This window comes from Lissotriton vulgaris, chromosome 1_1, assembly GCF_964263255.1.
Source record: "Lissotriton vulgaris chromosome 1_1, aLisVul1.2, whole genome shotgun sequence".
In the NCBI taxonomy this organism is placed as follows: Eukaryota; Metazoa; Chordata; class Amphibia; order Caudata; family Salamandridae; genus Lissotriton; species Lissotriton vulgaris.
The window spans coordinates 1,100,840,908-1,100,854,771 of record NC_141685.1 but is presented as its reverse complement, the minus strand read 5'-3'; the positions used below and the strand labels follow the sequence as shown (position 1 = coordinate 1,100,854,771).

The window sequence follows — 13,864 nt, the reverse complement described above, 5'->3', positions numbered from 1 at the left end:
CTGCGCGCTGCGTGTGCAACAATGTATGTCACTTTTAAAACGTCTTCTTGCTAATTTTGAGCATTGCGCCTGCACTATCACTCGGTATCCTGAGAACCTACCTTCATCTTTCTCGCTCTTGACCCTGGTCCGCCCCGGCTGTGTGCCGTTTGAGCGGAGGGTCAGCCCACGAGCGACACTTCCTGCCTGGTCCTGCTCCACTTCCGCCCTACCTCTCCACCGTGCAGGTCAGCGGTCCAGTGGCTGCAGTATTCTGGGTATTTCTTGGTTCCTGCTTCCCCCCGCGCTCAGACAACTACCACAGACTACAGCGGTGGCAGGCTATTAGCGCGCTTCTACGCTACGCTGTTCTCATTTCTTTTAAACTGCTCAGCCCAGCTGACCGATAGCTGTGTTGTGCACTTGGTATACTTTTTAAAGTTTTCTTCGCTGATTAAAGCCCTGCGCGCTGCGTGTGCAACAATGTATGTCACTTTTAAAACGTCTTCTTGCTAATTTTGAGCATTGCGCCTGCACTATCACTCGGTATCCTGAGAACCTACCTTCATCTTTCTCGCTCTTGACCCTGGTCCGCCCCGGCTGTGTGCCGTTTGAGCGGAGGGTCAGCCCACGAGCGACACTTCCTGCCTGGTCCTGTTCCACTTCCGCCCTGCCTCTCCACCGTGCAGGTCAGTGGTCCAGTGGCTGCAGTATTCTGGGTATTTCTTGGTTCCTGCTTCCCCCCGCGCTCAGACAACTACCACAGACTACAGCGGTGGCAGGCTATTAGCGCGCTTCTACGCTACGCTGTTCTCATTTCTTTTAAACTGCTCAGCCCAGCTGACCGATAGCTGTGTTGTGCACTTGGTATACTTTTTAAAGTTTTCTTCGCTGATTAAAGCCCTGCGCGCTGCGTGTGCAACAATGTATGTCACTTTTAAAACGTCTTCTTGCTAATTGTGAGCATTGCGCCTGCACTATCACTCGGTATCCTGAGAACCTACCTTCATCTTTCTCGCTCTTGACCCTGGTCCGCCCCGGCTGTGTGCCGTTTGAGCGGAGGGTCAGCCCACGAGCGACACTTCCTGCCTGGTCCTGCTCCACTTCCGCCCTACCTCTCCACCGTGCAGGTCAGCGGTCCAGTGGCTGCAGTATTCTGGGTATTTCTTGGTTCCTGCTTCCCCCCGCGCTCAGACAACTACCACAGACTACAGCGGTGGCAGGCTATTAGCGCGCTTCTACGCTACGCTGTTCTCATTTCTTTTAAACTGCTCAGCCCAGCTGACCGATAGCTGTGTTGTGCACTTGGTATACTTTTTAAAGTTTTCTTCGCTGATTAAAGCCCTGCGCGCTGCGTGTGCAACAATGTATGTCACTTTTAAAACGTCTTCTTGCTAATTTTGAGCATTGCGCCTGCACTATCACTCGGTATCCTGAGAACCTACCTTCATCTTTCTCGCTCTTGACCCTGGTCCGCCCCGGCTGTGTGCCGTTTGAGCGGAGGGTCAGCCCACGAGCGACACTTCCTGCCTGGTCCTGCTCCACTTCCGCCCTGCCTCTCCACCGTGCAGGTCAGCGGTCCAGTGGCTCACGGTAACCAGTTATATATGGCAACCTGGTGCAAGCGCAGCGGACGAGCGCAGCGGGAGCGCCGACTTCGCGCAGAAGTCGCGCACAAGTCAAGCCCTTCTGCGCCCGTCCGCGGCCGGCCGGGGCTAGGGGCGCGTCACTCTGCCCATTTGCTTACCTACTCCTCAGCAGACCTTCTTAGTCTCCAGGGTTCTTGGTCCTTACCTGCGGCCATACGTTCCCGTATTTCCTTACTTGGCTTGTCCCCCTCTCACGTTCCCCCTCCCCCTTACCACGTTCCCACCAACCCCCCGAGGGGTACTACCAATCCTGCACTCGTCAAAACTCTTAAAGCTTGCTATCTTAATACCCGGTCCGCCGTTGCTCACTCGCATGAGCTATCGGTATTGTTGGACCTTCATGCCCCTGATTTGCTGTTTCTTACAGAAACATGGTTTCGTGACGATTCCCTCCCCGCCCTTTTGGCTACTTTACCAGCTTCATACTATGCCCTACGCTCGGACCGCCTTACCGGCAGGGCTGGGGGAGGCGTAGCGCTTATTGCCCGAGCAGATTTGCCTTTTCAAATTCTCCCGCTGCCCGATATTGCTACGACCGAGTACCTGGCCATTCGCACCACTTCCATTTCCCCTCCTCTTACCTGCTTACTTATCTACCGCCCCCCCCAATCACCCTTATCGTTTCTCCCTACCTTCTTGGAAGTATTAGCCACAATTGTTGTTAATAACACTTCCATCCTGCTCTTGGGTGATTTCAATTTTTGGCCGTCAGACCCTGCAGAGTGTTCTTCTTCTAAGGAATTTTCAGAAACCCTCCGATCTTTTAATTTTATACCCCACATCCACTCCCCCACCCATGCTCAAGGACATGTGCTAGAGCAGATCTGGTCCTTGAACTGCCCTGTAAATTCTGTTTCTATTTCACCCTGCACCTGGTCGGACCATCATTCGATCTACTTTACCCTTCCCATATATCCCCCGGTCAAACCCTCACTTCCTAAAAACGTTTGGGTCCGGTCCTGGGGACGAGTAGACCCAGGCAATCTCTCTGACTTACTTACTGCCTCCTACCCTTCATTACAGGGGTTATCTACTCTCACCCAAGCCGCTTCCATCAACCAGTGGCTCACCTCTGGTTGTGACTCCATTGCCCCACTCAAGCGGGTTACGTCTAAGCGGGAGAAGGATGCCAACCTGTGGTTTAATGAGGACCTCAAGACTACTAAATTAGCTGTACGTAGAGCTGAGCATGCCTGGAGGAGAAATTACTGCCCCCTATTGAGACTGGAGTTTATTAACATCCTGGCCCAGTATAAGCAGGCCATCTTAGGGGCAAAAACAGCTTATTTCTCCTCCAAAATCCTCGCCGCAGAGAACCAATCGAAAGTAATCTTCTCGATTGTGAACAACCTGGCATTCTCTGACAGAACTACACTAAAACCCACTCCCTCACCTGAACTCTGTCACTCCCTTAATAACTTCTTCATCCAGAAAATCTCTACCATCAAGGCCAACATTCCTCCTCCCTCTCCTACGTTTGTGGACCCTCAGTGTCCCCCCCCTAAGGGTCAACTTGACGCTCTTCCTCCGCTGACTAAGGAATGCCTTACCTCGATTATTCCCTTGGTCAAATCTGGTTCCCCTCTTGATCCTTGTCCCTCCCACATTCTCCGTCACATTTTTTCTTCATGTTCCGATCCCCCCCTTCACTTCCTTAACAGCTCACTCTCCCAGGGTGTGGTGCCCACCCCACTGAAAACTGCTATCATTGTCCCCATCCTTAAGAAACCTGGCGCGGACCCCTCGGTCCCGGCCAACTACCGTCCCATCTCCCTTTTGCCATTCTTAGCAAAGGTGCTAGAGCGCCACGTCACTCGCACCTTGAGCACTTTTGTGGAGATGCATGGGGTCTTAGCCCCCCGCCAGGCCGGTTTCCGCCCCGCACACTCCACGGAGTCCGTGGTACTGTCGGTCCTTGATAACCTCAGGGAGGGAATGGATACCAACAAGACCCAGGCCTTGGTCCTGCTTGATCTCTCAGCCGCCTTTGACACGGTCGATCATACCATCTTACTTTCCCGTGTCAGGGCGGCGGGGATCGGAGGCACTGCATTGGTCTGGTTATCCTCCTTCCTGAGGGACCGCACCCAGGCTGTTCGCCTGGGTGACTTTACTGCGGATTTCCGGAAAGTTCAGTGCGGGGTCCCCCAGGGCTCTTCTCTTTCCCCCCTCTTGTTTAATCTTTACATTGCCCCACTTATTTTTTCTTTACAGCAGATGGAGGTCGCAGTATATAATTATGCTGACGACCTCCAACTTGTTTTTGATCTGTCCTCCTCTCCCTCTTCTATCTCTAATTTCCAATCTACCATGACCCACATTCGTGACTGGATGAACCACAACCATCTAAAACTCAACCCAGATAAGACCGAGCTGGTGTTGACGGGTGGTTCATCCAGCCCCTGGTCTCCTCTGTTCTGGCCCCCTTCCCTGGGTTCCCCACCTGTCCCCTCTTCCTCAGTAAAAACCTTAGGTATCAAGATCAATTCTCAACTTACTCTCCACTCCCAGGTTAGCTCTGTGGTGTCCTCTTCCTTTCTTTCACTGCGTACTATACGCAAGGTGTCCCGTTTTTTTTCTTTTCAGGCCCTTAAACTGATCACCTTGGCGATGGTCATCTCCCGCCTGGACTACGGCAACGCCCTATATGCTAGTATACCTGCATATAGTCTTAAGCGGTTGCAACAGATCCAGAACCAGGCGGCCCGCCTGGTGTTCAAACTACCAAAATTTCACCATGTCACCCCCCTCCTTAAATCTTTACATTGGCTCCCCGTTCGTGAACGTGTCCAGTTCAAGCTGGCCTCTATCACCTTCCAAGCGAGACTGGGCACGGCACCGGACTTCATCTCTTCCGAGATCACTCCCTATGTCCCCACCAGAGACCTTCGCTCATCCACCCAGGCCCTTCTTACGGTCCCGCGATTTCGGAGGAAGAAATGGGGCGGCTCGAAATTTGCGATCCTCGCCCCACTCCTCTGGAATTCCCTGCCCCCTGAGCTTAGGACCGTGACTCTTTATTCCCAGTTTAGAAAACAACTTAAGACTCTCTTGTTTTCTAAAGCTTTTAATTAAAGTCTTCCTCCCACAGTCTGAATTGCTTTATTTCATTGTCCAGTTCACCCTGTTTCTGTAAGTTGTAGCGCCATGAAGCCGCTGGCGAACCTGCGCTTAATAAATAATTTTAAATTCAAATTCAAATTCAAATTCAAATTTTAAATTCAAATATGTGTATATATATGCATGTGTATATATGCATGTGTATATACGCATGTGTGTGCATGTGAATGTGTGTGTGTGTATATATATATGTATGTGTGTGTGTGTGTATATATATATAAAATACAAGAATTAAAATAAAGCTATGAGTCAGGTAGACTCCTTGCCTTGAAATCACAGTTGGTGACAAGGAGTCCTATTCGTGTGAAGGGCGCTGTTCTCATTGCAAATGATTCTGCAGTAAAGTTATGGTCCCATTTGGTGATTTTTCCTCCATTAGAGGTCTGCTACCACCAAAGTATAAATAATGTTTTATATTCCTTCTTTTAAGCGCTATATCTTACGGTTGTTACTATTGCACTTTTTCATATTTCAGTCGCAGAAGAATAGTAGACTAAGTTTGCTCTACCACTCTATGCCACTCCACCTCACTCTACTCTCTGCCCCTCCACAACACTCTACGCTTTGCCACTCTACTCCACTCGACAACACCATTCTGTGTCACCACTTGACACCACTACTCAATGACACCACCTCTCTGCTACCACTGCTCTGAACTCCCCTCTACTCCTCACTCTAGGCCCCTGGACTCCATGCCAATGTATTCTACCCCACTCTACCATATATCACTTCACTCTACGATGGTCTACTATGCAACACTGCACACTCTACCACTGAAGTCTTATGCCACTGCACTCTAAGCTGCACCACTCTATGCTGCACCACTATTTTACTCTGCGCTGCTTTACTCTGACACTCAGCTCTACAAGACTGCATTCTCTGCCACTGAACTCTATGCCACGCTACTCTGTAGCACTTCAGTTTAAGTCACTGCACTCTGCACCACTGTCATCTGCATTGCTCCACGCTACTATAATCTTTTATGTACCATTGCACTGTACACTACTGTCACTGCACTCTGTTCTACATCTTTGCAATCTACTCTGCACCACTCCACTCTATGCAACTCTTCCCTGAAACAATCTACTTTACACTACTGCAATCTACTCTGCACTCTATGTCACTCTACTCTGCGCCAATGCACTCTACACCACTCTAATCAACCAGTGCAGTCTATGCCAGTCTACTCTGCACCAATGTGTTTTACACAGCTTCAATCTAGGCTACTGCACTTTACGACACTATGAGCTACGATACTCCACTCTGGGATGCTCTACTCCATTAAACTCTACTTGACTCTATGCCACTCCACTCTACAACACTACTCCATGCTATGCCACTCTTAAACACTACTCAACAACGCTCTACATAACCCCTCCATGCCACATTAGTCCACTCTTTTCTACAACACACTACTCCACTCTACTCCACGCCAATCCACTCTGGCACTCGATTCTACAACACTTTACTCCACTCTGCCATTCCACTCTCCTACACTACTCCACTTTATGCCACTCCACTCTACAGCAATCTACTCTACGCCACTCTGTTCTACACCACTTCACGACAATCTGCTGCTATAATCTACTCTACGTCATCACATTGCACTTTTCGACATGCAACTCTCCTTTACCCTATTAACTTTTAGCCATGCTGAACAACAGGCACACTTGTGTACAGTATGGCTAAAACATATTGGCAATGCCAATAGCTCTTGGAAAGGCAAGCCCTTTTGGATTTGCGAATGCTTGTTTACTTTAACCAATACTGCAGACCATCTGCAGAATACTTTAGCAAGCCACATGGTCAAAATGGCAAGACCTATTGGCTTTGCCGATGCTTGTTTTTGTTACAATTATTTGCTCTGCTAAGGCACTAATAAAACTGTATATTTCTTAACATCCTGTGTATGTCAAAAAAGTATTACTACTCAAGATCATCCTAGAATAATACATCTGCATATTGAAACCGCCATGCAGTAATACAGCCAGAACCCATCCTACGATAATACATCCCCTTCTTGAATTAGTCGACTAGTATGTACCACTCCCATTCCAATGTTAACCTTGGATCATCCATGAGTAATGCAGCCTCATTCTGGAGTCATCACAAGATGATTCTGTAATAATGCAGCCCCATCCTGAAATACTCAAAGGATCATCCTGGAGTAATCCAGGCTAATCCTGAAATCATCATGGGATCATTGTGGAGTAGTACGAGATCATCACATGTTTTCCACTGAAGTAATCAGGAACCCATTCTGGAGTAATCCACCCTAATCTTGTAATCATCATGGAATCCTCCTGCAGTAGTACAAGATCATCACATCTTTTCCACTGAAGTAATCAGGAACTAATCCTGAAGTCGTTTCTCTGATGACTCGAGGAGTCATCTCATTTAAATATTCTGCCCTATAGGCATACTTCAGGGTGGCTGCGGATGACTTCCCCAGTTAATTGCGGGAATAGCCTGGCTGAAGTCATCAGCTGACTTCAGAACGACTCCAGGATGCTCTTCCTTTTTGACTTGGGTATGGCTGAAACTGTGGGGCATGGAATGGAGGCCAAAAATTGCGGATGCATGAGCCTGTTGCACCGCCAGCCCGACTTCCATGCTACATCATCTGATTTCAGTGAGGGCAGAGCGACACACAGGGCATGCCTGAGGCAACGGGAGTACTGAGCTACAGGCGATTGCAACCCGAGACCCGTGGAGGGACTGGATGCTGGAGCAGGCCAGCACTACAACCAAGGCCCGGGCTTCCAAGATGGAAGCCTCAGGTTGCTTAATCGAGCTGAGCCTGGGCGCGAACGGTTCTGGCACTCCGGGAAGTGGCTGCATACAGTGAACAACGGAAGGGCTGCACGACCTCAAGGACAGGGGGTGGAGTGGATCTGCCTGCTATGCTACTGAGGGTGTTACGGAAGAAGACGACACCACCCTACGACGGCAGAACACTGAGGCAACTGTTGCGGTCCCGGCGATGCGGCAGCCTGCCTGAGCAAGGAATGGATGCCATGGAGTAGAACTGCCTGAGCAGCTGCAGAGTTGATAGAAAGGGAAGCAGCAGGCTGCGGTTGAGTCGAATAAGGCTGAAAGAGCCTGCAACAGAGGAGAGACAGTGCTCCGGCCTCAAACTAGCTTGGGACCGCTGTGGTGATGGGAGGCTGCAGAGCGGAGCCCTGGTAAGAAGCGGGATGCTGGGCATTGGCACTGGGAGATACAGGCGGCAATGGGAGGCCCTCCTGGGGAGTGGCCACTAGGAGTCCAAAACGGGGCCCAGAGAACACCACTGTGGAAGACACTGACAGAGGGGGAGGGCTCTTCTGACATTGCGCCCCACTCCCACCACTAGATTGAGACTTTGGTGTGTGTGACGGCTGATTGGGGCCCTATTGACTAATTGAAAGATGGGGTCCATAAGGAGAACAATAGGACAAAATTGCATACTGAATTACTGAGGACAGATGACGGCCCCGGACTAGACCAGTGGGCCTGCGCTCCACCGACGACTCTGAGGCACTTGCAGCTGCGCCGTTGGCACGTGACTGCAGTCAGGGCTGTGCGCTATGGGCGCTGCTGAGAGGAGGTGGGACCCGAGCCCTACTAACTATGGGGCATATTTACAAGCCCCTATCACAATGGGAACGTCACTTTGTAAGACGTTCCTGTGGCAATAGGGGCTTTTCCGTATTTACAAGGCAGAGTTAAGCCACTTAACGTGGCTTGATACTGCCTTGTAAATAAGGCCCCCTTTCACACTATACTTAGCGTGAAAGGAGAGAGCATTGGGTGTTGCTGTGGGCTTTCCACCTCAACACCCATTGATTCTGACACTGCCCCCGATTTACAAGGGAGGCGTAAATAGGAGGCAGCGCTAGAATTAAGACCAGGGAAAACCTGGTCTTACATTGGCGCAACAAGGAGAAATTTATAATTTCTCCTCGTTTTTGCAGTTTTCATTAGTGCTGCGTTTTGCAGCACACTTCAAAACAGCAAAAGGCCAATGATTTTTTTATGTACAGGAAGGTCCACCTTCCAGCACATAAACAATCATTTTTTTTTAAATGCTGTTCGGCAACTTCTATTCGTGCTGCATTAAGCAGCACAAATAGAAGTTACAAAACAGCATTTAAAGAGTGTTTATGTTCAGGAAGGGGGACCTTACTGCACATAAACAATCTTCCCTTGCATGCAGGCACCCTTACCCTATGGTGCAAGGGTGCCTGCGTTGGTGCTAGGCTACTAAGTGTAGCGCAAGGGGAAACGCAGAGCTGCACCATATTCTTGTAAATATGGTGCAGCCCTGCATTTCTGAAGTGGCGGAGTGAAGCCCAGGAAGGCTAATGCCTCACTCCGCCACTTCACTTGTAAATATGCCCCTAAGTAGCCTGGGGGCTCGAGATCTGCAGTGCCATTCTCACGGCTGACAGTGTAATAAGGACAACATTCCAAACCTTCATACGTAAGGGAGCTGCACCAGGAGGACTTTCTACCAAACATTGTTAAACCTTGCATAACCAGTGGTAGGTGATGGGAGTGGGCATCACCTACCAACTCCTTATAGATCCAACCTGAAAGAAAAACCCTGCCAGGATAGGTAAAACACAGGCAACAACAACCAGAGCGCCCCTTGATTTGGAGGACGCAGCATGTGAACTGAGACAGGAGAGATCAGGGTCAGGGCCTCCATAAAACCCAATTCAGCAGCAGTTAGTTAAAGTACTTGAGGCCATCGCTGATACTAAGGCCACTCTACATCAACACATCAGTACGGTGTCGGTGGGCCTGGGACTGCTAGGAGCAGAACACCATCAGCTAGCATAGAGAGTTAAAGTGGTGAAATCCTCACTTGCTGACCTACAACCTGCACAACATATGCTGTCACACCAAGTTACGGAGTTCTCTGATAGGGTTTGCACACTTGAACACTGGGCAGAAGATGATGAAGAGCGCAACATGAGAAATAACATTAGGTGGTTGTGCTGCCTGAAGGGGTGGAAGACAGGGACATGTTTGCTAACCTTCAGCCTTGGCTCAAGATAGTGGTTGCTCCAGAATTTCTGTCAACCTTCTACACCATAGAATGAGCACACTGGATACCGGCCCGCTCACTGGCACTGGGACGCCCGCACAGCCGGTAGTGTCCAGGCTCCTTCACTACAAAGACAGAGATATACTGCTTCAGAAGGCGAGAACTGATTCCTATTTGTGGTTGATAATAGTAAGGTTTAGATACTTCCGGACTACACAGTGGAGGTACAGCAGAGAGGAGTCTTATTCCTCAAGGTTAAGAGGGCTCTTCGAGAGGAAGGCTTGCAGTATTCCCTAATATTCCCTGCTTGGCTCCGGATAATATTGGAGGGAACAACTCACTTTTGTGATGATCCCAAAGCAGCCTGGGAATGGCTTGAAGCCCACAAGTCTGGAAGTCCACTTCCGAGGGCAGAGCCTAATGCCCCACTACAGGAGTAGAAGTTGAGGAAGAGGACTCGGAGGAGGTCCGAAGAAGAGCTTCAAAAAAAATCAAGCACGTCTCAGACTGAGAAGGAAAGGCCTGCTGCCCTTCAAACAGTGGTTGAGATTATGAAGATCACAGAGACCACTTTGGAGGTTGATTCCCCCTCTGTGAAAGGAACTGGTGAATCAGACTCCGATTCCTCACAAGCACACAGCACCCTGCTGCGCAAGTCACTCCGAGAACGGCAGATTACCTCCTCTGAAAAGACATCTCTGAGCAGTGAGGGCGCTTACCATATTTTGGAACATCTGATACTATATAGTGCAGGCTTCCTGGGTATTATTGGCACTCTGGGCGGCGTGGAAAAAGTGGAAAACGTCTGTCCCTAGGCCGTAGCCTACCCCCTCCCAGAATGTTTCACCTAGAGCTGGGCGGGACCTTCTGATAAAACTGTTAGTCTGCTTACAATTTGGGCAGCTGGTTGTTGCCAAACTGCTCTCTGGAAGGGAGTTAGGTTTATGGGTGTTTTTCCTTGTTTTAGTTTGATTTGCTTGCAGGGATGGCTCTGAATTTCTTAGCTAGGTGATCAGGGGTGGCAGGCGGAGAGGGCATTCTGCGAGGTGTGTTTCCCTATGGCACCAACACATTATACATTGAAGCTCATGACCTGGAACATTAAGGGGATGGGCTCTGCTACCAAGCGCCATAATATACACAGATATTTGAGAAGGCGGGGGATACAGATAACCATGCTACAGGAGACACATCTTATACAGAGTGAGGTCAAGAAGCTGTGCCGTAGATGGAATGAGAGGGGTGCTAATATGGATATGGGCGGGCCTCCCCTTTGAACCCTTGCACGTATCCATAGATAAGGAAGGCCGATATTTCCTATTGACTGGGAGACTGCTGGGCCACGATATCACTCTCGGCAGTGTGTATGCCCTCAACCAGGACCAGATGGTAATCCTATAGAGACTCTTGGCCTCCATGGCAGTAATGAATATGGCGGACAAGCTCCTTGGGGGAGACTTTAGTTGTGCGGTCAATGTTACCCTGGACCACTCTCTTCCCCTGTTGTCCGGTGCTCAGGCCCACAGAAGCGCTGTGGGTTTTCGTGACTGGATGGAACACCGAGAGCAAGAGGACATTTGGCAGACACACCACACGGACGGTAGGGATTACTCCTTCTATTCCACCATATATCAACTACACACACATTTGGATGCATTTTTGTGCCCACAGCTATATATCCGAATTCGGATGACGCAGAACACGGAGGAGCAGGGAGGCCGACCTACAACCAACAGGTGATGAAGCACTATCAATTAAACAAACACAGCGTTTAGAAAAGGATATATAGCTGTGGGATCTTAAATTCAGAAAAGGACCCAAGACTGCACCACATAGACTCCAACTGAGAGAAAAGTCCGGTGGCTCCTCCGTTGTTTCTTTACTCTGTACCTTGAATTGACAACAGGTCACAGTGCAAATTGAAGGAACTGATGATCCAAAGATATTTGGTTGATTAAGAAGTCTCCTTAATGGTTAAAAGAGAAACTTCAAAAAATATCAGATTAATTTTGAACCGTCAAATTGTCCTGAAGAAGGTGTAAACAATATAAACGAACACCGAAACTCAGCGTCGACCTTTGTACTTTGACCCCCTTTTTTTAGATTTATTTCACCTTTGTGAATATTTTATTGGATTTTTTTTAGATTGTAACCCTGACAGGGAGGCATTTTAATAAATTGTGTTTATACCTTTCAATTTTACTGTTGTGTGTTTACCTGTTATACTTTGATTATTAATTACAATGTCGTGTGGAGTTATATAAATGGACAGTGCTTGTTATTCATATTACTACTATATCATGTTGTGACTACTGAAGGACCTCTTGAAATTAGTTTTGCCCTAGTATAATTTAATTCCAGTCAGCATTCCTGACCCTATTGAGTTTACCACAAACCACAGGTTTTTTTCTTTTTTCACAGTACTCTACCCCTACCTGTGTTTAAGTACCAGGGGAACCTTCCATATATTTTGTTGTTACTTCACTTGCTCCTGCATGTGCCTACTCTAATCAATATTGATCAAAATGGGTTTATTCACTCCCGGAACACGTCAATTAATATGCCCAAACAACACCACCCAGAGGTGCAGTCCTTTCCACAGTAGGTCTTTTTGTCGATTGATCTGGAAAAGGCCTTCAACACAATATAGTGGGACTATCTGTTTAAGGTGATGGAGAGAATGGACCTTGGAGGCAGTTGGATAGGGTGGGTGAAACTAGTTTATGAGAACTCCACGGCACGAGTTAAGACTGGCAGAACGCTGTGTCCACAATATGGCAATATGGAATTTTCCAAAGCACCAGACAGGGCTGTCCTCTATCCCCACTCTTGGTCCCCTTAGCTATTGAGCCTTTGGCTGAGTTGTTTAGACAGGGGGGAGTGGGTATGGGACTGATTGTGTGAAGGTTTCCCTATTCCAGACTATCTCCTGATTTACTTGACAGATGCTGTGGCGGGTTTTACTACAGCCCAGGGCCTCTTTGGGATATTTGCATGCCTCTCGGGTTTGGGGTTGATAAACATAAGACCTACTTGTTCCCTGTATCCCCCAATTTCGTTCACACCCGGAGCTTTCTGCGGACCTCAACTAGGCACAGCCCACCTTCAGATACCTGGTGATACATATGTTTCATTCACTTGAAGACTGACAGGATGGTAATCTTGGGAAGACCCTCAGAACTAACAGATCCTGAATCCTTTTCTGGTGCTCTTTACGACTGCCGATCATGGCTCGGATCTCCCTGTCTACAATTGTCATGTTCGTGTGTCGTATTTTTTTTTATCACTCTTCTGGTGACAGTGCCTACCTACCTGCTGGTTTAGCCAACTAGACACTTTGTTACAGGACTTGGTCTGGGACAAGGGAAGGTGGAAGGTGTCCTTAGAAACATTGCAGCGCCCTGTGGTGGAGGGCAGCCTAGGAGCACCGAACTTCGGGTTATACTTCCTGGCCTCCCAAATACAGTGGATTGTGCAGTGGCTGGATGGGTTAGGATTGGAAAAGGCGGGGCTGGCGGAGTCTGCTGCTCACACCAGCTTATTGTTGGCTAAACTGCTCAACGCGGCGGTTGAGATCCTGTACCTGACTCTATTACTGACCACTGCATTGCAGTGCTGGAAACGCTGGATGGCGAAGATGGCGGGGATTCCCCTGTATGCAGCGGTCTTGCCCTTGATAGGTCTACCACACGGGGATCCATTGATGATTTTCACAACTGAACAGATGTCAGCTTGTACGTATGTATGTCTGGAGACAGTAGGGGACTGTTACTAACAAAACACCCTTATCTGTTTCAAGGAACTAGTTACAGGCTCTGACCTTCCGACTGGTCATTTCCTCCGATACGAGGCCCTGGTCCGCACGTTCAACGGACTTTGGGGTAGGGGCCATGAGGAACCCGCGAGTACTGCAATCTATGCTCACCCTTGGCACGTCGAAACACTTGATGAAATGGTTCTATAGCTCGTTGTCAGAGATGACTCGCAAACCTTTGTCAAATTTGCGCACACAATGGTAAACAGTTTTGGATAGGGAAATCTCGGACTCAGGCTGGAATAGAGTTTTGGTCAACCCTAAGAC

At 48.8% G+C, this 13,864-nt stretch overlaps 1 protein-coding gene across 1 annotated transcript in view; it reads right to left on the bottom strand.

Annotated features, from left to right (window-relative positions):
• The window catches only part of LOC147748679 (A.superbus venom factor 1-like), a 1,557,217-nt gene that overhangs the window by 1,447,338 nt on the left and 96,015 nt on the right, over window positions 1-13,864 (bottom strand). The gene's annotated exons all lie outside the window — the stretch shown is intronic.